This window comes from Felis catus, chromosome A3 (genome assembly GCF_018350175.1).
Source record: "Felis catus isolate Fca126 chromosome A3, F.catus_Fca126_mat1.0, whole genome shotgun sequence".
Taxonomy (NCBI): Eukaryota; Metazoa; Chordata; class Mammalia; order Carnivora; family Felidae; genus Felis; species Felis catus.
Genome location: NC_058370.1, coordinates 35,847,514 through 35,871,680, shown reverse-complemented (window position 1 = coordinate 35,871,680; position 24,167 = coordinate 35,847,514). Strand labels below are relative to the sequence as shown.

The 24,167-nt window shown below is 38.4% G+C and overlaps 1 long non-coding RNA gene across 1 annotated transcript; it reads right to left on the bottom strand.

The window, feature by feature from the left end:
* Positions 1–1,042: 1,042 nt before the first annotated feature.
* Positions 1,043–23,890, bottom strand: LOC109491359. The gene is made up of 2 exons (XR_006595366.1): positions 23,347–23,890; positions 1,043–4,900 (listed from the first exon to the last, which is right to left on the bottom strand). It is a non-coding gene; the product is annotated as an uncharacterized LOC109491359 (long non-coding RNA).
* Between the last annotated feature and the right edge of the window lie 277 nt (positions 23,891–24,167).

Here is a 24,167-nt window from a genome sequence, read left to right as displayed (position 1 = left end):
TGCCTCAGTCGGTTAAGCGTCCAACTTCTGCTCAAGTCATGATCTCACGATTCCTGAGTTCGAGGCCCTCATTGAGCTCTGTGCTGACAACTCAGAGCTTGGAGCCTACCTTGGATTCTGTGTCTCCCTCTCTCTCTGCCCCTCCCGCTCACATTCTGTCTCTCTCTCAGAAATAAACTACACATTAAAAAAAAAAAAAAAAAAACCTCACCCTTCTCTTCTTGAAATATGTAAACCCTATTTTTTGTTTTGTTTTTACTCTGTTGTCCTGCCTCCCTAGTTACTGAAAAATTCAAGTTGTGTGTTTAAAATTTTAACCTTCTCGTATGGAAACCAATTTGACAATAAATTTCGTATTAAAAAAATTTTTTTAAAGTGAAATGATTTCATTCTAAAACTTAAAAAAAATGTTAGCCTTCTTGTTTTTTTTTTCCTATTGTGAAAGGATTGTCTTCACAAATTATCTTTGATATTCGAAGATACTTTCCAATACTTGTCACATTTTAGGAAAGAAATTTAAATAAAATCTTTCACTTTTTAAACCATTTCATTTTCAGTGATTAAAGGAAAAAATGAAAAAACAACTTTTTAGAGCATTGTTTCTCAAATTTGCCTGTGCCCAAGAATCATGTTACAGATTTTGCTGGTCTGAGGTGGGGCCTAAGATTCTACATTTCTATCTAGCTCCTAGGTAATGCCATTGCTGCTGGTCCAAGGCTCTTACTTTGAGTAGCAAGATTTTAATTTGTTGTATAAATGATAAGGTGGGTAGTTAGATGTTGACCAAAAATATTATAACATGTTAATATTTTTGTTTCCTTTTCATTTGTGGAAACAACGTTTGTCAGATTTATTTTCCTTATAAATTAAACAAGTAGTGCATAGTTATAAAAAAAATTCCTAATTACAGAAATAGATGGAGTAAAAGGAAAAAGTCTTCATTCTCCACTCTTCTCCCTCAATCTCTCTCCTCTATGGATAATAAATACTTTGGTATAATAAATGCTTTGTATATATAAATAAAAATAAATGGGAATTAGTATATTGGATACTTTGGTATTTATTGAGAAAGATTACAATGCCTCAATAATGTTGCATAATAAATTCACCTCCAGATTCAGCAGGTTATAACCATAAGCAGCTGTCTGCATGCTTGAGTTCTCAGGTTGACTGCTCTGATCTCATCTAGAACGGGCTTGGCTCGGCAGCTTTGCTTCAGGTGTTGTGTTTCATCATGGAAGCTCCTGGCTGGGATTGGGGTCAAGTCAGCTCCCTCTTTCATTCTGGGCTGAGGGAGGAGTGGCAGTTACTTAGGACATATTCTTCTCACAGAGGATCACAAATGCCACGAAGACAAGCCCAACATTTGGATTTTTGTCATGTCCATTACCATTGTTTAAAGCAAGTTATGTGGCCAAGCCCAGATCCGAAGGAGGGGCTGTCTCAGCTCACTGAAAGGCTGTGGCAGAGGTGAGTACAGAAAATGAAGAACTGGGGTGAATTTTTAACGTATGAAGCCACTGAAAGTATTTGCTTTGTAGCCTCTCTTTTGTGCTCTGTGCAGTCTTCTAACCATGGTGAAATCCCCTAAATCCATGGCATGTTTTCATTAAGCTTTTCCAATGGAAAGCATCGGGTGGAGGAAAAAATAGGTTAAACTGCCTCTCATCTTTGAGTGACTCCACCCTGCTGGTGGTCCAGAACAATGACTAGTACAAGAGAATCAAAAGCTCCCAGGTTTCCGGTTTCTGGGTGTTCATAGAGAAACAGAGCCAAGCGGTTGATATTTAACAGGGGTTGGTGAAGTCCTTTGTTTATAGGCCAGAGCAATAAACATGTCGGTTTCTTTCCCAATGTGTTCTTCAGTAACAGCAAGGGAATTTTTATTAAGGAGATTCAATGCTGTTTTGAATGTTTTGTCTGCAGTTTTAAAAATGACCTCAGTTTCAAAGCTGATTTTAATTCCTTCCTACCCTGTACGAATCGACTATTCTTTCCATCTAGATGCCACAAGGAGGTGGTTGCTGTTGTTTTTCTCCATGTTTGGACATTTTGCCCTTTGCAAAATAATTTCAGAGTGTGTTGTAGGAGCTACTACCATTGCCCTGATGTAGATGTCTTCTGCCATCTTCTAGATTCATTGTAGCGGTAGTAGCCATCCACCTCAACCAGCCACACTTCTCTGCTTGCTTTCTCTGCCTGGAGGCTTCCTTGGCACTAGGGAAGTATGTTCTGTCTGCCTGTGTGGAGGGCAGCTTAGGGCTACAGTCAGCTTAATGCTCCCAGTAGTAAACTTCAACTAATTAGGAACTGGACTCCGTGCACATACACACCACTTACCCTGTCACTCAGTGGGGCATACTCCCAGAAAAATTGGATACCGCTAACCTGCTCATGCATACACCTGCACCGGCTGCCTTCTTTCCCTCCCTCCCTCCCCACTCACAGCACCTCCTGGGGTCACCTCCCAAGTAGACCACTTGGACCCACATCCTTTCCTCAGGGGCAGCTTTTGGAATAACCCAAACAAAGATTGGTTATGAGCAGAAAAAGCTGAGAGCTTTCCCTAAAACTCAGAGCACCTAAAGCCATTAAAGTAACTTAATGAGCAGATAAAAAATGGCTGGCAGATGGCATTGCTCTCTGTTAGAGCTGGCAAGTTAAAATAAGTAGCAACCAAATATCAAAGACATAAGGAGAGAGAAAGAAAAACTCCAACCTACATGTTGGTCTGTGTTTGAAGCATAGAGAAGGTGGAGTTTGGTTCTAGGCAAGGGCAATGTTCCCAATGCCCTAGCTTCCTCCACTCCCCATCTAGTTTCTCTCTCTGGCTACCTATTGGTCTTTGGGCTCCCTTCACAGACTTGTTGTTCAGAAGGGATGGTTATCAACCTGTGCTCATTATTTCCAGGGCAGACAGATCTGCATTAGACTCATGTGCTTCTACAGGCTTGTGTCAGCACCCTCTTGTGTCTTAGATCACCTCCTCTCTGCCCGCCTTTTTACAGCACCCAGCTTGGTGAAGGTGTCACCTGCCAGCACCCTACATCAATGGCCACATCTATCTTTTGCTTTCTGCTCTGGACCTTTTCTGTTGACATCTCTTAAGATACTTCCTAGAGGGGCTCCTGGGTGGCTCAGTTGGTTAAGCGTCTGACTTTAGCTCAGGTCACAATCTCATGGTTCATGAGTTCAGGCACTGCATCGGGGTCTCTGCTGTCAGTGCAGAGCCTGCTTCTGATCCTGTCATCCTCCTCTCTCTGCCACTCCCCCCCACTAGTGCACTCTCTCTCAAAAATAAAATAAACATTAAAAAAAAGATAACTTCTGGAAACCATTCAGCTATTCTGAATCATGGGCAATCCTGGAAGTGCAAAGTCATGAACACCATCATCCCCCTGCCTCCCATCACTCTTGACCAGTGGGAAAAGAAAGCCGATGGATCGTTTCTCCTTGTCCTTCTGGTGGACAACTTTGCAGTGTATGCTCCACACCTTCTCAGAGTGCCCCCTGGAGGATGAAGCCCCAACTGCCCACAGTTTTGTTGAGCTTCATAACACACCTTCCTTGTATTCCTCTTTCCAGTCTCTCAATTCAGTTCCTTGGGATGAAAATTCCCAAAGTAAACTTCCTTGATACACACTCTTGTGTCCAGCTCAGCTTTCTGAGAATCCAGTGCTGGTCCACATTCCAGGATGCCAAGCTTCCCATGTTTCTCCTTTCCCAATGGCTCCTCTGACACCTTCTCAGCCCAACTGCTCTTCTGACACTGTCAGAGTCTCATCTTCACTTCCAATAAACAAAGATGGGAACTAGAATTCTTAAAACTAGGATTCAGCCACTGATTTCACTACTCTTAAGGAATTAACCATGAGTAAAGATGTGCACAGATGTTTAGGACTCGAACATCAGCTCCTTCCTGTTGAATTTTTGAGAACTCTGTTAAGCTCATTCCTCAGCTGACGGTCCTCCTCATTCATTTTCATCTTTACTTGGATTATACAGCATTGATCCCTGTGGCTGTAGATTTTGTGGGGATTTAAGAAAAGCTTATAAATATTCACAGCACTTGGGTAGGCACTGTTGACAATACAGAGCAGCTGAGATGCAGCTGCTATAGCATAAGGACAATCTAAGGATTGGGGCACCTCGGTGGCTCCGTGGGTTGAGCATCTGACTTTGTTTGGCTCAGGTCATGATCTCACGGTTCGTGGGTTTGAGCCCCCCCATCAAGGCTTTGCGCTGGCAGCACCAAGCCTGCTTGGGATTCTCTCTCTGCCTCTCCCCTGCACTCGCACTCATGTGTTCTTTCTCTCTCTCACTCTCTCTCTCTCTCTCAAATAAACTTAAAGAGAATAATCTAAGGATGAAATAGGAAAAACTACAAGTACCTGAAGCACGTAAAACAGAGAATGTGATGTGTGGCAAGTACGGTTATTGACAGGATGTTATGGTGGAGAGACAAATCACATCTGGTCAGAGTAGAAGGAAGTATGGCCTTCACACTGTCTTTAGTCAGTCAGTGAAGGATGCCACACCTGGCCCAGGCTGAGACCAGCAAAAGCAGTAGTCACTTTTGCCATGATGGCAAATATGCTCACGTTTGGTTAGCTCAGGCGTTTTGAAGAAACATTTTTCAATTTCATTCTTGAATATTTTGGTGGCTCTAGGTATTTCAAGCTCCAGAGGCATTTCGTTAAGTTTCAGTACTGTGTTGTCAGATAGCATTTTTATCTCTTCAAGGTTGAGTTTTTAGAGTTCTAAAATCTACCGTTTCTGTGGCTGTGCTGTCACAAGACACACATTTTTGAAGTATTATAACTCTTCATGCCTCCTGGGTATTTCTGCTTGTTTATGAGCATTTCTTTGTTATTCATGTGTAGATAGCAGCTTGAATGACCTAGAAAGAACAAAACATTAAACGTTAAAAATTATTACATAATTCATGTGATCCCTAATTAACTGTTTTCTTTTCTAAGAGCTACAGATGTTGTATTATTCATAAGTCTGTTCACATATTATTTATGTCACACAAATAGGATGTTCGTTAGCTTAAAACACTTAAGGAAATTCTGTGTGTTTCTTTAAGTTAAAAAAGTGGGTATCAGGGTATATTAACCATTTTTTCTGTTTATAAAATGAGCTAAACTCGTTGAGGCCTAAAGCCTTCCTGACTCAGTAGTGTGGTCTTCAGACCAGCAGCAGTGGCACAGAAATGCAAAATCTTGGGCCCCACCCTAGAATTCAAAATCTGCATTTGAACAAGACATCAGTTGATGCATTAGCACTTTAAGGTTTGAAAAGCCCTTGTCTGTTTTCAATAGCTATAAAATTTCAAGGTTTAAGAGAGCTAACTTTGGCCTTAATTAGCTATATCTGACACATTGGACTCTTCAAGACACCTGATGACCATGGTACTTGGGTTTTAGAATATACATTGATATATTTTGAAATATTAATTTCTAGTAAAAATACGTTTTGCTTCTTCTAAAACAAGCTGGGTTACAGGTTTAAAGGATCTTTAGTTAGTATGGTCCATTTTCCATGCCTCTGATCATTTGTGTACTGCTCCACAGAGAAAACTTTTAGGTTTTAGAAACTTCGAGCCATTTTAATGGTCACATACTGAGTATATCTCTTGGGAAATGAAAGAACATTGTTCAAATGATAAATGTCCAGTAGTATATTCAATGATGCTGAACCATATTTAGAATTTTTAATCTGTGTGGTTTTTTTTTTTTAAGATAGAATTTCTTTTCTACCCATCAGATTGAGTAATGAATGACATCATTACGTTAGGGTTTGGGAAGGGGAAACCAGCCTGATGTACGCTGGTAAGGATATGAATTGATATAAACTTTTTGGAGGACACATCTACTAACTTTTCAGTGGGCGTACACATTTTGACCAAAAAGTTCCACTTTACAGATTTACTGTAAAGATCTATTCCTATATGTTTGCAAAGAAATATCTCATATAAACATGAAAGCTGGAATTACCTAAATTTCTATCAACACAAATAAATGATTTAAAAGTTGCAGCATGTTTATACAGTGAAATGTTATATAGCTGTTAAAGAGGAAGAAATAAGCTGGTGTCTGAGATATATGTAATTAGAGTCAGATACCAATGGGGCTTACAGACACAGATTAAATGAACTATAGATATAGGTCTATGCATAGAAAATGCTCATAAGAATAAACACCAAGGGGCACCTGGGTGGCTCAGTCGGTTAAGCGTCCGACTTCAGCTCAGGTCACGATCTCACGGTTCGTGGGTTTGAGCCCCACGTCGGGCTCTGTGCTGATAGCTCAGAGCCTGGAGCCTGCTTCGGATTCTGTGTCTCCCTCTCTCTCTGCCCCTCCCCTGTTCATGCTCTGTCTCTCTCTGTCTCAAAAATAAATAAAACAGGGGCGCCTGGGTGGCGCAGTCGGTTAAGCGTCCGACTTCAGCCAGGTCAGGATCTCGCGGTCCGTGAGTTTGAGCCCCATGTCAGGCTCTGGGCTGATGGCTCAGAGCCTGGAGCCTGTTTCCGATTCTGTGTCTCCCTCTCTCTCTGCCCCTCCCCCGTTCATGCTCTGTCTCTCTCTGTCCCAAAAATAAATAAACGTTGAAAAAAAAAAAAATTAAAAAAAAAAAAATAAATAAATAAAACATTTTTTTTAATTTAAAAAAAAAATTTAAAAAAGAAAGAATAAACACCAAGCTGTTCACATCAACTGCCTCTGGGAAGTGGTATGCGGGAAGGATGAGGACTTTTTAGTTTATCTACTGTTTGATTGTTATAATATCAAAATAAATGTATAATTTAATAATAATTATGGTTTTTCTTTTGAATATCTTCCTCTCAGCAAAGAAAAAAATATGCACAGTTAGATCGAGAAGATAGGCTTATAGATTTCATAATCTGTGTGCAATCCAAATAAATTAAAAATAGAAAAAATTCAACAGTTGCTCAAGAAAAACTTCTTAGCAATTCTCTGCTGTAGGGTTTCTGAGAAATATCTGAATTCTGAGTATGTTTTATATTAGTAGATTAAGATATTTTGGAATATAAGCAACATTAAACTCATAGGTAATTTTTCAAAATGCCAAGCAAAATTCTCCATCTACCAAGCTGGCAAAAAATTTGCCAATATTAAAAAAGTTGCTAATATTCAGCAATCATAAATAGATATACACATAATGACCTAGGAGGCATACATTTGTAAATGGAACAGTCAAGTTTAATCTGATATGTGTAGCCTGATATTTTGTAAGTACATACATATTTCAGAATAAGCATAAAGGAAAGTTGGGAAGAACAAATATCAAGCTCTTGATATTTGCCTTAAGGGCAGGGGATATGAGAACAGCTTTTTGACTTCTTCCTTTCATAGAATTCTATTTTTAATGTCAGAATATGGTAGGCCTTTTTTTAGTATTTTCAAATTTTAAGAAATATAAGGAGAGAACCAATGAAATTCATTTACTTAAAAACATATTCTTACATGTTTGTAGTTATAACTCTTCTAGAGTTTCAATCTCCCTTTGAGAATAAAATAAAAAATTTTCTCCTTGTAATTACATTTGTGAAAAGATGTAAGGGGTGAATTTGGAAGGGGGTATTTATATATGGCACCTCTGGAATTGGGAACAAGGAAAGGCCTGGAATTGTACCCCATATTCTCATTTCACCTTTTTTTAAAAAAAATTTTAATGTTTATTTTTGAGAGAGAAAGAAAGACAGAATGTGAGCAGAGGAGGGGCACAGAGAGAGGGAGACACATAATCGGAAGCAGGCTCCAGGCTCTGAGCTGTAAGCACAGAGCCCAATGTGGGGCTCGAACCCATGAACCGTGAGATCATGACCGAAGCCTAAGATGGGCGCTCAACCAACTGAGCCACCCAGGCATCCCTCTCATTTCATCTTAATGGCATTTAGAAAGGAAAAGAAAGAAAGAAAGAAAGAAAGAAAGAAAGAAAGAAAGAAAGAAAGAAAGAAAGAAAGGAAGGAAGAAAGAAAGAAAGAGAAAAGATATGAGAGTGTGTTTTCTGTGACTCAAGGGGCATAAATTTTAAGTAAATACTAACTTAGTATTTTATGGCACTCTGTTGAGGGATACATTTGAGAGCTCTGTGTATTGGCTTGTTTTTCCCAGAGCTTTGATTTTTAAGAAGGGATTAGGAACTGAGGAGAATGAGGCAATGAGAATGCTGAGCCAGAATCATGGTTCAAATAATTTAGCCAAAACCTTAATTTTTATTGAAAAGTAGGGTCTCTTAGAGATTGAAAGAGTTCTAGGACATTTTCACTTTTGTTTTTTTTTGATGAAAACTTTTTCTAAAAAATTGAAGTGTAGTTGACACACAACATACACGAATTTCAGGTGTACAACATAGTGATTCAACAAGTCTATATGTTATATTATGTTCACAAGTATAGTGACCACCTGTCGCTATACAGTGCTAATACAGTACCACTGCCATATTTCCTTTTATCCTCGTGTCATTTTTACCTTTTAAGGTATCTAGCATGCTGGAAAAAAAGAAGAGAAATGAATAAATGATGAAATTGGGTTAAACATTGGGGTGTATTTTCAATATTTACTTTCAAGAATTCATGGGGTATTATCTTTTAACCCTGTAGCTTCCTTTTGTGACTGTACATGTAAACTCCAGTGGGGATCACAGAATCTAAGTATGGGGCCTTGTAACTGTGAGCCTGAGACCTGTCCCTACCTGCTCTGTGACATCGGCCCTAATGGGAGAGCCTATTTCTTTCACCATGAAGAAACACTCTTACCCAACTGGAATCAATGAGTTCAACAAAACATGCATGCTCATTCTTAGGAAATGCTTGCTGGCATTGTTTCCATATTTGCTATGATTATGAGGCAAATTGTGTCTCACTGTCCCAAAGTTAAAAAAAAAATGAAAAAATAAAACATTATTAGCTGTTGGGAAAGCTAAGAGCCATGCCCTATACAGAGAGCCTGCGGATTTTTCTTTCTCTCTCTTTTTTTAATTGAAATATAATTGACAAATAACATTATATCCATTTCAAGTATATAATGTAATTGCATTTTTTTCTTCAAGGATAAGCTATACGTTTTCTTGGGGATCAAGGCAGTGATGAATGCATAACATAATTTTACTTTTTAAAACATTTGCCTGTGCTATTTATGTGTCTTTAGCATATAGTGCCTGCTAAAGTGACAGGTATCTAATGTATGACTACTGATTGAAAAATTAAATAAACAAACATGTGATATAATTTGGGGGCAAAATCATTGAATAGCTCTCCGAGAAAATAAAAATCCATGTCGGAGTAGGTTATTAAAATATAGGTTATTTTAAATATGGTGTATTTGTAAGGTATTTCTTATTCCTCTTGGTTATCAGGGAAAGCTGCATTAGTTATCATGGCAGACAAACAGATCACCTTGGGGTGGTGTAATTCATTCTTTTCAAACACTGAATGCTTCTCTTTTCCCATTACTTATTTGGAATCCAAATATAGTCATATGTATTCATGTGCTAGATAAAATGAGGAGTGAACTGGCATATTTAAAAATGTGGCTCTCTTCAATCAAACCCAATTGGAAAATCTAATTAATAATCATAATAGAGAATAATTATTCCCTCTGGAAAGATAATCACCTTGAAACATTAAAACTCTTTTAATTGACTAAAATTTGAAGTAGATCTAGCAAAGCCAGGTACCATTACCATTACTGCAATGAAAACTTGAGCATGAACATATATTTAAGTATTTGGGGTGCCTGGGTGGTTCAGTCAGTTAAGCATCCGACTTCGTCTCAGGTTCTGATCTCATGGTTTGTGGGTTTGAGCCCCATATTGGGCTCTGTGCTGACAGCTCAGAGCCTGGAGCCTGCTTTGGATTCTCTGTCTCCCTCTCTCTCTGCCCCTCCCCTGCTCACACTCTGTCTCTCTCTCTTAAAAATAAATAAATATTTAAAAAAAATATTTAAAAAAATAAAAAATTTAAGTATTTAATTTCAAATGCATTTATCTTAATGTTAAAATCTATAACATTTGAGGGGCTGCAGGTTCCTTCACTGGACCTTTGAAGAGCTTGTGGCTTAGTAAGAGACAGGACTGTAAATACAATACAAAATCAGTGCCATGCTTAAGAACAAAACAATATGAACTCACAGAGGTAGGGGTTTATTTTGCCCGGGGTTACCAGGAAAACCTTCACTAAAATGGAGGTGTTTTAGTTTAAATGTAAAACTTTGTTTTTTAGTTTGAATCTGGTTTGGAGTTTACCAAGTAGAGAGGAAATCAGTAAATGTCCTGCTCATGAAAAATAGCAAAAGCAAAAGCCGGGAGGAACTAACACTCATTGTGGGAAACTGGAAATAAGATACAAATTGTGTATTGCTCTTCAGTGTCAAGTTAACTGACCAGCTGCTTAGCATCTATTTGGCTTGGTTAAAATGCACTTTCAAAGGAAGAAACAAAACATTGCTTCTTTCAGAAGAACCTGCCCCTTCTAATTTCCTGCTGAGGGAACAAAGAGGTTTAGACCCTCCTTTTCATGTAATATGCATTTCCAAAACCAGGAGTATAATATGCATTTCCAAAACCAGGAGTACCAAATCAAGTCATGTTAAAAATTACGTTAAATAGATCTCATTCAGATATTTGTTACAAAATAAGTCTAAGTAAATATTGGAAAACAAACACACATAGTGCATTTTAGAACTATGAGAGAGGGGCACCTGGGTGGCTCAGTCAGTTAAGTGTCTGACTCTTGATCTCAGCTCCGGTCATGATCTCCGGGTTTGTGAGCTGGAGCCCTGCATCAGGCTCTGTGCTGATGGTGTGGAGCCTGCTTAGGATTCTGTCTCTCCTTCTCTCTGCCCCTCTGCTGCTTATGTGCGCACGTGCTCTCTCTCTCTCTCTCTCTCTCTCTCTCTCTCTCAAAATAAATAAATAAACATAAAGAAAATAAATTAAAAAAAAAAACTGTGAAAGATTCTGAGAGATGGCCAATGGGGTACTTGGGGAAGTGTACCGAAAGATCAGGCGGCAAAAATAACCCTGCTGCAGGCCCCTTTGCTGGATAGACCCATTTTCATGCACGTTTTCTGTTATGGGCTCTCTCCTTCCCTGCCTTGTCTTGGCTGCTGACACCTAGCTAGCCACCACCTCCTTCAGCCCATTCCTGCTTCCAGATGATCCTTGCCCAAAATCTGGTCTCTGGTCCTTTTCCTCCAATCTCCATTCCCCCAAAACCCCTATCACACCTGACTTCTTGACCTCCAACCTGTGCACCCTATCCATGGAACCCAGAAGATTAAAAACAATAGTATAGGGGCATGGGTGGCTCAGTTGGTTGAACATCTGACTCTTGATTTCAGCTCAGGTCATGATCCCAGTGTCGTGGGATTGAGCCTGGCATTGGGCTCCACACTGAGTGTGTAGCCTGCTTAAGATTTTTACTCTTGCTCTCCCCGTTGCCCCTCTCTTCCAGTGAAACGTGCATGCATTCTCTCACATTAGAAAGCAAAAACACAATAGTATATGGTCATGACTCAAAAGGGGATGAAATGAAAATTTTTTTTACTTTAATGCAGTTTGCAAAATATTTTGGGTAGTTTGAAGCACCTCTGTGTTTTTGATTCTCTATTTTAAAATGTCAGTATTGTATTTTCTCCTTCGTTAATTAGGTTCAGCAGTAAGTTACCTGTTATATTACTATTTTGCCCTTCTTTACTTGGTTTTCAATTTATGTATCCACCTTTTTTCTGTTTTCTAGTTCATTAAGTTTCTTTGTATCTTTGTTATTTTTTTCCTTAAGTTTATGTTGTTAATCTTTCTAACTTTGGACCTTCCATAGTTGATTCTTTTGTTTTTATTCTTTCTTGTTAGTTACATAGTTATGTAAGGCTATGTATTTTTCTCAGCTTTTAAGTTTCAATGTTCAGTGTTTTAATTATAATAACCTTGGAAATACTCTGCAATTTCAATTCTGATTACTTCTTTGCTCCCAGATGTTTTCCTAAAGAAAAATTTTAAGATTGTAGGTAGTTGCAGCTTCTCTTTAATTTTGGTTATTATTAGTTTTATTTTGTGTGTGTGTGTGTGTGTGTGTGTGTGTGCGCGCGCGCGCACATCTTGAGCATAGTCTAATATTATTTCTACTTTTCATTCTAATTCATACAAAATTTTTTTGTAAATATGACTGATTGAAATAAAGTATGTTACTTGTTAGGATATAGCTTTTTACTATATTTTATTACTTTAGCTTCAATTATTTTGTTCAGAACTTCATATTATTACGTATCTATGATCTATTTTGTTTGCTAGCATTTCTTACAGTTCATGGTTCACTTTTTTTTGTTATGATATTTATTGTTTAACATTTTCTGCTATCTTATTACTTAGGTAATTATTGCTGTGGATTAGACTTTTTGTCTTCTGAGTTTTGTCTCTTTCAGACTTCTTTAAATTTGAACTTCTCTAATATTTATATCACACCTTGAACTTTTTATTAATGTTTTCTTGGTCTGGATTTGTTCATCCCTTAAAAGTTTGCCTTTTCTGTATTCCCTCATATTATCTGTATTTTATACAACATGTATTTGTTGCTGTTTACCCAACCTGTCATAATTTTGTATACATTTTAATAAACATGTTGACATTTTGAGAGAAAAATTATATTCAGACTTAATTCTGTCTTCTTGACATCTTTTCTGCTTTCATTACTGTGAGTTCAACTGAACCAGCCTTTAAATCCACAAACTAAGAGGCACTGGTATGGCTCAGTCCATTAAGCATCCAACTCTTGATCTCGGCTCAGGTCCTGATCTTATGGTTTCATGAGTTTGAGCCCATCGGGCTCTATGCTGCGAGTGTGGATCCTGCTTGGGATCCTCTCTCTCCTCTTGTTCTGCCCCTCCCCCACTCTCTCAAAATAAATAAATGAACATTTAAAAAAATCCACAAACTAATACTCATTTTACTAAACTTTCTTTTTTTTAATTTTTAATTTTTTTTTAAGGACGGGATTTGGATTCTTCACCTTTTGAAATTATTTGGCTACTTCTTTGCCAGTGGCATGATCAGGCTTCTAATAGCCTAAGATACAGAACAAAATTACATCACACGTGAGTTTCTGTGAAAACAGCCTTAAGCCAATGAATTCTCCTCAGAACTACAAAACCAATGTGAATTTGAGCAAATCTAGCATGAAAACAGCTTCTGTAAATAAAACAAAAACCAAAAATAAAAACAAAAACAAAAAACATTTAGATCTTCTAAGAAACTGCATTCTCAACATGAGTTAGGGTAGCCCAAAAGTAGTAGCTAAACAATAGTAAGTAGGTATTACTGCTCAAAGGTTTATGAGCCAGCAAGGTGGGTCTTTTGGTCTCACAGGATTCCCTTACACATCTGTGGTCAGGTGTGGGTGAGACAGGTGGGCCCTCTCACCATGTTTGGGAGTCACCGGCTATATGCGGGTCTAGTATGGCCTTAGCTAGGACAATAGGGCCCTGCTGTATACATGAGCTCATCCTCTAGCAGCCTGGCAGGGGCTTTTTCCCAAGATGCTGGCAGTAGTCCAAGAGAGTGTGGAAGTGGGGAGGTCCCGCAACATATAGACCAGGAACTGGCTCCCTTCCAACATGTTCTATTAGCTGAACCAAGTCCAAAGACCAGCCCAGATTAAAGAAATGGGAAAACAGACACAGCACCTTCTGATGGGGATTGTAAAGTCACAGTGCAAAGAGCATTGAAAGATTGAAGAATTGAAACACATTAGCCATTGATTGATATGCTACTACTTAGAATTAAAATCTTTTTGCATTCGTATCCTCTATTTCATGCACCTCAGGCTTTCTTAGGAGCTTAAGCATTCTTCATTGAAAAGAATACAAAAAAATAAAAAATAAAAGGAAGACTATTTCATCCCATTTAAAACAGTGGAATGAAGCCTATCATGCAGCAATTCATTTGGAGGCTCTTAAAATCTTATATCCTGATGTCAGCATTTCCATGTTGGAGTTTTGAGGTTTTCCTGACTCTGGGAGTATTAAAAATGTTTATGTGGCAACTCAAGAATTTTGCCAGCATCTATAACATTTCAGAGTAAAGGAATTGGAGAAAATTAATATTTATCCATATACTGGTGTTTATAAAACACTAGTATAATATAAGCAAGATGGATTTTATACAGCTACTGATGGTTTTTTTTATAGTCATGTCCATTTTCAGAAATTGTTCTTTTTTTTGAATGATTAATTTACATATTTGAGATGTGTGAGCATATGAACTATCCCATGATTCCACAAAAGTTATGTTTATATTATTTTTCTCATTCATACTATAAGTGGTCTCCAGTTAAATAAACCTGGCTGTGAAGTGAATAACCCTTAGGAACAGAGCCTTCCCAAGTTCATTTGTCTTAAATTTGGCAGGCCTGTCTCAGATACATGAATCTTGTTCTAAAAGAAATCTGTTATTTGCTCCTTTTGAACTTGTCAAGACCAACAGTGACTTGAAATCATAGTGTTTCATAGAGATGTTATTTGGTAAAACGGCTGGCAATCAAAACTGGGGATGAAAAAAAAATATTCAGAATGTATGAATTAGTCATACATTTTCTTATTCAACAAACCACATGTAAAGTGAAATGAGGAATTCTGACATTCTTCATGTTTTAAAATGTTTATTTATTTTTGAAAGAGAGAGAGAGAGAGAGAGGGAGAGAGAGTGTATGTATGAGCGGGGAAGGAGCACAGAGAGAGGGAGACAGAGTCTGAAGCAGGCTCCAGGCTCTGAGCTGTCAGCACAGAGCCTGATGCAGGGTTCAAACTCACAGACCATGAGAACGCTTAACCGCCTGAGCCACCCAGATGCCCCAGAATTCTGACAATTCTTAAATACTGTAAGAGTGCTACTTGATTAAATATTAATAAGACTTCAGTTATATATTGGAATAATTATCATTTTTAACAAAATGAGAAAAATCACTTGCTTCAATAAGTTATCTCCTTTGTGGTCAATATCTGTTAGGTGACATTCTGAATTGGAAATTTTGGAACAAGTGTGGTAACCCATATTATTAAAACCAAATTTAAATAATTCACCAATTGGTCATTTTTATTATAATCAATTTCTGTCAGTGATCTCTAAGAATAATTAATTAATATAACAATGCTATTTAACTATTGATCCATAGGAGAAAAATTTTGTTCTGCTCTCAGTGACTCTTGACTATTAAGAGAAATTAAGTAAATAAACACAGTGCAAGAGAACTAAAACCCATAGAGATTGTAGTCTCTGTATTTTCTGGTTAATATTTTGAAATATATTTCCATATTTTGTCTCATTTAATCAATACAGCAACCTATTTGTCAGTTTGGGCAAATTTTACTAAATAAACTGTAGACTTGTGAGTTTACATGACTTGCCCAAGTTCAGAGCCATTCTATGGTAGACCTAGGATGTTGCCTACCCCAAAGCCCCTGTTCTACCAAGACAGCACTGACCTTTGATCCAATCTATGTACCCTTGCGGGGGAGCTGAGCCATCAGCAGTGATGATGGAGGCTGAGGAAGGAGTTCAGAGCACACACAATGCAATAGTTTCCAGCCTTGAGAAACTGGCACAGAAAGAGCAGACTCAGCTTCTAAGCACTTCTTTCTAGCAAATAGACCCAATTTATTTCTAATTGGAATCATGGAAAATCTCAAAAAGTAAAGCACATGGATTTCAACTCCTATATTAAACTTCACTTTGGTAATGTTAAATCTGCATTTTGTTTCATAGCAAATAAGGATCAATTAATAATATTGATAATGCTATTGATTATAAAAATGTTATTCTCATGGGTCTATTCAATTATTCAGCAAATACTCCTCCCTCTCATGACCCCCATGGAAGAAGGAGGGTACCTCCTTGTCCCACTGATGGCATGTGACATTCTTAGGCCAAAGGAATATGATTCAAAGTGACACTGTGCCAACTCCAGCCTACTCCTTAGTGTCCACAAGTGTCCCTCTGTCTTTCTTGAGATGATCACGCTTCAAGTAGCATCCAGTCCAAGGAGAATGAGGGACCTGTGGACCAGATATGGACCCAACCTGTAACAGCTTACAGCCCAGCCCAGCCATGTACAGCCCACATCAGCTGAGTCTCAGCCAACCTGCAGTGGAATAATTGGTGCTAAGTGGTTAGAAGGCTACGATTACTAGAGTATGATATTCACATTACTCTCGTTCAGGTGAGTAGGTGCTATATCAAGTCTTCAAGCATAAAAAGAAGTACCCACATTATCCTTTACCAAGATTACTCTGGCAGCAATGTGTAAACAAAGACTTCAAATGGCGTTTATTCCTATAGCTCCTCACCCAGAAGAGGAAAAACATGATTTCAGTTTGGTGTCAAGACTCTTAGCATACATGAGGCAATATGAGGAATGGGCTGGACTGCTATGTGGATAACTCAGAGGTGGACATTTGCAGCAGATGGCTTAATTCCCAAAGGAAATCATGAACCTGAACCTCTGGAAATATGATTGTCACCTCATTTGAGTGTCTTGAATAAGAACAATCACAGAGTAAATATCCTGCAATTGTTCTCTGTTGTCCCCTCTTGGTTTTTATCGATAGGAGCCTTCAAATGAGGCCTTCAGTTAATTAAGTTAATTGAGTTAATTATATTTTCTCTAAAGTATTTGAATAGCCTTCCTAACAATTAACTACATCTGAACACCAAATGAATTATTGACTTATCTCGTTTAAGACTGAAAGCAAATCTAATAAATGCTGCTGAAACCTGCTATGAATCATTTTCAATTTACCTAAGAATGTACAGTACTTATTTGTAGAATTTCCATGGTGGGGACTACCAGCATTGAATTCATCATGAGGAGCTAGTCAATCAATGGGGCAGACCTCATGTTCATTAGTGACAGGAGCATGGGTGTATGGATATCTCTCTGAGGCCCTGCTTTCAATTTTGGGGGGTATAATACCCAGAAGTTGAATTGCTGGATCATACAGTAATTCGATTTTTGCTTTTGTGAGGAACTATCATGCTGTTTTCTATAGTGGCCACACCATTTTACATTCCCATCCACAGTGTACAAGGGGTCTGATTTCTCCACACCTCTACTAACACTTGTTATTTTCTGGTTTTTAATAGTAGTGATTCCAATGAGTGTGAGGTGGTATCTCACTGTAGCTTTGATATGCATTTGCCTAATAATTAGTGAGATTGAGCATCTTTTCATGTGCTTATTGACCATATGTATATCTTCTCTAGAGAAATGTCTACTCAAGTCCTTTGTTCATTGTATCATTAGGTTGTTTTGCTGGTGGTGTTGAGTTGTAAAAGTTCTTTATATATTTTGGGTATTAACCTATTATCAGGTACATAATTTGCAAATATCTTCTCCCATCTCTTGGGTTGCTTTTTCAATTTGTTTGTGTTCTTTGATGCACAGAAGTTTCTAAATTTTTATGTACTCCAGTTTGTCTATGTTTAATTTTTTGTCTGTGCTTTTGGCACCATATTCAAGAAATTGTTGCTAATCAATCCATTTACTTTTAGCAAAGCCTGTCTTCTAAGGCACAAAGATGATTTACAATGCAAATCAACTGGATAACCTGCATTACTTTGCTTATTCAAAACACAGGCTACTAAAAGTGAAGAAATTAAAATTGGCGAACTCGGAGCTTTTATTGAAACTTTAACTTTTAAAAAAGTATTAAAATTTTTTTAAGTAGTTGATTACTTTGCATGAGTTTTCTAATTCATGTCAAGTTCATAGATTCCCTCAAATTGAAACATAATAGGAACCCATTTGAAGTCAAAGGTTATGTATTCTATGTCTTTGTTTTGCCAAACTGTCTAGTACAGTGAGTACCAATAAGCATCTATTCAATAAACCCTTAAAATAATAATATTAGCCCAGGAGTAGCGATTAGTATTATTTATACCATGTATTTATTTTGTGAATGAACAAATTGAGATCCTGAAGGAAAAGTAATGTACATGATCAATATAGAACACAAAAGAGATGCCTTGCTTAGAGGTAACAACAAGAATGCACAGGTTTAGAAGTCTGGACAGCCTGTCGGAACTAATGGGATAATTGATGTCTGTGGGATGCAGATGTGCATGTGATGTCACCCTTTACTTACAAGCAAGTGGTGCAATAGGAACATCAGGATACATTTTGGGTCTCTAAGAAAACTTATTCCAAGAGTTTTTCCCTCAGTTCTATAAATGCTCTTGAAAATTGTCACCTTGTCCCTTGGGGGCTCTCACATCTCATGAATCCCCCAGATATTAGAAAGGCATTTTGAGAGATGCTGAGAGATCCTCTATGCAAGTTGCCATCTTGGTTGACCACATTTCATATTTATAACTCATGTTATTCTCTAGAGTTTACAGTATTTTAGACCTGAAAGAGCCTTCCAAGTCATTGGGTTCACATTTCCTTCTTTTCAGATAGGGGAACAGAGGCCTAGAGGGGCAGCGACTTGACACAAATTGCCAATAACGAGTGTGGTCAAGATCCTAATTGGAATCCCAGATTCGAAAACTTATATAATGTTAGCAATGTCACCAAAAGCAGAAACAAAAAAGAGTTGATGCATTCCAGGAATGCATTGCAAAACTTGAGCACTCTTGTCTTGCGGGTTGTGAAAGCTTGCTTTCCCTCAGCCATCCACAAAGCCAGAAAATCTTTGGCTTCTAGCATTCTAACTGCCCCCAGCCTAGCAACAAAACCATAGGGATCCTGGCCATGGGGACTTCCCTTTCCCAGCCCTAGATAGGTTTTAGCTGGTCCCAGTATCACCAGAAATGGGATGACTGGACCCTGTCCCAATTCTCCACTTTCAGCTACCTTTGATAAAGGGGGCTTCATTGTGTAGTGATTAGCATACTTGAAGTGTGGCTGTTTCTGAATTCATATACAAATAATTTGTATTGACAAATTTGCCAGTTTTTCCTAAACGTTCAAATTCATCTGACCTTCTAAACAACAACATCCACTGGAAGATTATTGGACATCTGGAGAGTCATCTGGGGTTGAATTAAATTTTTGATGTGCTGTGAAATTGGGTCAGTGCATTAGAATTACATTTGAATAGTTATGAATGCACTAATAAAATGCTGCTCTGCAGTGCAAATTGGCAATTCTCCCAGACTTCAGGAAGCTTCGAAGAAATGAATTTCAAAATTCTTGATTAACAAATATGTACAAGAAGTCAGAAAAGACAAATTAAGACTCCTCTATTAAAGTACACAATAATCCTAGATTTATTTTACAAGTTATGGTTTTAAATGGGGCTATTTGCACTGCAAAGGGCAACATTGTTCCATGGTTTGAGTAGCAAGTAGAAAATAAGGAGGGAAGCTCCTTATTCTTCTTAGGATTTGTGGTTCCAGTGAAGTCATTGTACTTAGTCAACTATTTTCTAGACTGCTTAATGGAGCAAAAATAGGACAAAGAGATGGCAGTTGTGGGGGCTCAGATTTCTACTGGATGTTATAAAGCACTTCTTAACAACAGGCTGTCTTATGCTTCTCATGAAAAATGTTTAAGCAGACCTGAACAACCATCTTCCAGGGATTTTGTAGAATGTATTTCTTAATTGGCTGAGAAGTGTATCCAAAGACTTTCAAGGTCCTTTTGAATTTTAAGACTGAGCTGCTACAGTCTATAAAATAAAGCTAAAAGGAGCCCTAGTTGAATCGTTGGTAAATAATAAGTCTTAGGAATGAATTCTCACTTAATAACATTTAGAATTCAGCTAAACTAAAGCTAATTTTCTGGAACCCACATAGAGGCTAATGGATAGTCACAGCACTGGATGCAAAAAGCACCTCAAGGGAGCTGCACAAATCTGGAAAGGCATGCAAACCCAACACCCTGCAGGGCCAGCAATTCTCTGAAAGCACCTGTAAGACAGGTGTGCAGTGGAGGCTCAAGATATTCAAGATCTTCAAAATGTAAAGCACTTTTGGTTTCTTTTCTTATCAGATCATTATCATTGACCTAATCCTTTACATCAGGAACACACAGAAAATGAGAGAACTCTGGTAAAAATGGCAAAGACCATGTAAGAAATCCTTGCTGGGGTACATCTGTGGCTCATTACCCCTGAATGCTAGCACAGTTGAGTGTAGAAGTTTCTTGAGGTATCCAAAAGCTATACAAGGCAACATTTTATGCTCGCCTTGGTGTCCTTCAGTTTAATCACACCCCATGTTCACATGTCATGGTCTTTTCCCCCCCCCCTTCTTCATGCTCCTCTCCCTCATCCCTGCCCCTCAGTTCTCTAGGATCCCTGACTTCAGGCAATGCCTCATATTCAGGACCTGTTCTTCTGCCTCTTCTGAATCAAAATTGACCTAACCATGTTCTCATCCTTCTGTGCCTTCTAGAGAAGTTGCTGAGACTTGAAGACAAATACGTGCATACTCTGTGTACCTCTTTTGTGATATTTCATGATGGTTGAGTTTTCTTAGAATTGAAAAACCATTTCACAAAATAACGCCTCTGTGATTATAAATGGAATGCAGGTGGTCAGCAGTCAGGGGCAATAGTTTAAAGTGTGGTCTGGTTGGACACCCCACATCCCACCAGCTAGGTTACCCACACTGCACTTTGTTATAAAACTGGGAACTATGTAATGGAGGATTATTTTTAAATCTCTTAACTCATTCAACAAAATTTATCAGTTTCTTCAGTGGAGCAGTTACTATACTCTTGAACCAACACCATGACTGAAACATGGGTAACATTATTAAACTAAAGTTAATTCGTTGTTTTCTAAAAGTATATTTTTTTCAGGGGCGCCTGGGTGGCGCAGTCGGTTAAGCGTCCGACTTCAGCCAGGTCATGATCTCGCGGTCCGTGAGTTCGAGCCCCGCGTCAGGCTCTGGGCTGATGGCTCCGAGCCTGGAGCCTGTTTCCGATTCTGTGTCTCCCTCTCTCTCTGCCCCTCCCCAGTTCATGCTCTGTCTCTCTCTGTCCCCAAAATAAATAAAAAAAACGTTGAAAAAAAAATTAAAAAAAATAAATAAATAAAGTATATTTTTTTCTTTCTCACTGCATTTATTTGTAATTTTTTTCCTATTCCTTTTTTTCACTTTATTGATAAGGAATTGTATATATTTAATGTGTACAACTTGATGTTTTATATATGGCATATATTTATAATATAATAACCTACAATATTAAATATATAGTCTATATTTAAGATATATAACTTGATATTTTGGTATATGTATACATCTTGGAGTAATCACCACACTCGAGCTGGTTAACACATCACCTCACATATTTTCCTTCTGTTTTGTGTGTGCGTGTGTGGCAAGAATGCTTAAGATCTACTAAAAGTTTAAGTATTTGTTGTTCATGGGACTAAGCTCATTATTTTTCCTTATTGAGTCAAATTCTACTTTTTTTGGTAAGGAGTTCATTTATCTTACATAGAGACTAAAGTGATTTTTTTCAGTTTGTCAGGAAGAAATAGAATTAGATGCCAAAAGTCCACAAGACAATGGAGATGAAATATGAGGACAAGGGCTTGGTTAAGAAGCTGTAATCACAATGGCTAACATTGTGTCAATTTACCACAGTCTTCTGCAAACTAGCTGTATATTGCTCCTGAGAAAATACAGTTATGCCATGGATTATCTGGATTTATACCATAAACACCCAAACAGACTCTCTGTTGGCCATTTATCTGACAAAAACCATGACAAAACGGATCCCCCTCTTTCCACTGGACCAAAGCGGTGAAACAGAATAAGCCACCCAGTAATTCCAAAGGAGTCCAGTTTCAGGGTTTGGAGCATTATTCTTATACCAGCATGAATTTTTCCCCTTAAAATCGCTGGTGTTCCAGAACACCAACCTAAAAGAGAGGAAGCCTCCTGTGTGTCATCTCACATGTTTCAAATACTGCTTTTGCTCCAAGGACCATTTTGAAAATACATTGTCCACTTGAGGGTAACCACTTGGAGTCAAGGAAAGAACCCATAGATAGAAAAAACAGCCATTTTCTCAAACTCCCTTTTCTACCAAGAACTGAAGAACAAAAACAAAAGTTTCAACTACTTGTGACCTGTGGCTAACCAATGCTTGGGAGAGAAAATAGCACAGGTAGGATTCCCTGATTTACCAGGTAAATTAGACTTGCAGTTGAAAACCAAAATGGTTTATAGTCCTTATGGAGGCTGCCAACTCCATTTTTGAAAATGGGTGCAGTGATAAGAAGCATTTGCTTTCTGTTTTGCACCCTGAACATGCATGTTACTTGTATGAGCTCATTCACGGAAGGGATAATTAAAATGAATGTTGCACATGCTCATCTTAAAAATAACCTCATGCAGAAGAAAATATACTGGTTGATCCAAATTCATTAAGGAATAAGATATAATATGATACATAAGTTTCTTTTTTTGTGTGTGTTTATTCTGAAAGAGAGAGGAGGGAGCATGAGCAGGGGAGGGGCAGAGAGAGAGAGAGAGAGGGAGAGAGAGAATCCCAAGCAGACTCCACACTGTCAGTGCAGAGCCCCACACGGGGCTTGATCTCAAACTGTGAGATCATGACCTGAGTTGAGATCAAGAGTTAGTCATTCAACCAACTGAGCCACCCAGGAGCCCCCGCAAGTTTCATTTCTTTTCTTTCCTTTTCTTTTCTTTTCTTTTCTTTTCTTTTCTTTTCTTTTCTTTTCTTTTCTTTTCTTTTCTTTTCTTTTGAGAGAAAGAGGGCACAAGTGAGTGAGGGACAGAGAGAGGGAGAGAGAGAGAATCCCATGAGGGGTAGAGATAGAGAGCTCACCTCAAAAGCAGGGTTCATGTTTTACCCCGTGGGGCTCATGCTCCCCAGAAGTGGGGCTCACCGAAGTGGAACTCGAATTCATTAACCATGAGATCATGACCTGAGCTGAAGTCAGATGCTTAACCCACTGAGCCACCCAAGCCCACCCCACACCCCGTCCACCACCATGTTTCTTTTATTTAATAAAATGTATCATTCAGTGGTGGTGAACCCAGAATTAATGGAACCAGCAGCTTATATAATTTGGGGGACAGGATGTATTTAAAAAGATACCTCTTGGGGGAGCCTGGGTGGCTGAGTCTGTTAAGCATTTGACTTCAACTCAGCTCATAATCTTTCGGTTCATGAGTTCAAGCCCTGCATCGGGCTCTCTGCTGACAGCTCAGGACCTGGAGTCTGCATCCGATTCTGTCTCCCTCTCTCTCTGCCTCTCTCCAGCTCACAATCTGTCTCTCTCCTGTCTCTCTCTCTCTCTCTCTCAAAAATAAACAAACATTAAAAAATTATTTAAAAAAAGATACCTCTTGGTTGAGTGGGCAGGTCTTCCTATGTGCCTCCTCCACCACAGATAGCTCCTTGCTTTCTAGAAGACAGAACCACACTTCTCGGGCAAGAAAGCCTCTCCTCTTGCTGCTGGAAGATGGACAGGGAGCATCCTGGACCTGACTCCCCCTATGCTGCTGGCAAATGGTTTCCCGGTAGCAGTGCTGGAATTCAGCACCCAGATGTCCTTGCTGGAGTCACAATTTTTGTTCATCCTTTTGACAATATAGAAAACGGCCAAGATGAAAATGCCTGCAGTTGCTATTAAGTAAACAGCATAGAGGATAGCAAAAATGGCCAAAACAAGTGTGAGATCCACCACGAAAATGATCAGCTTGCCCAACATGTCTGCATTGCTCCACGTTCACAGAAAATACTTAAAATTTCCAAAGGCTCCCACTACGCAATTATGCCTTTGTAAAATATGGGCAGGAAAAAGGCCATTTCAAAACATGCTGAAGTGTGTTGTAATTCCTCCAAGTATCTACCAGGAGGGCTGTATAATGAAACTTTGATTTCGCAACTGATATGAAACAGTGGCTAAAGGTAAAGTATGGGATGTAACTTCACCATGAATATTGTAGTGGAGAGAAGCCCAGGGATTTATTTTATCCCCTAAGTGTGTAACCAATTCACTTAGGTTGTGACTTCCAAGGGATAGGAATGCACTAATATTGTGCATTCATAACATGGAAGGCTACTGTAGAAATTTGATGTTTCTTGGAAAATTAAAATAGGCTGGTACAATGTGAAAGAAAAATACAGCCATTTTCAAACATGCAGAGTCAGAAAGTTTACC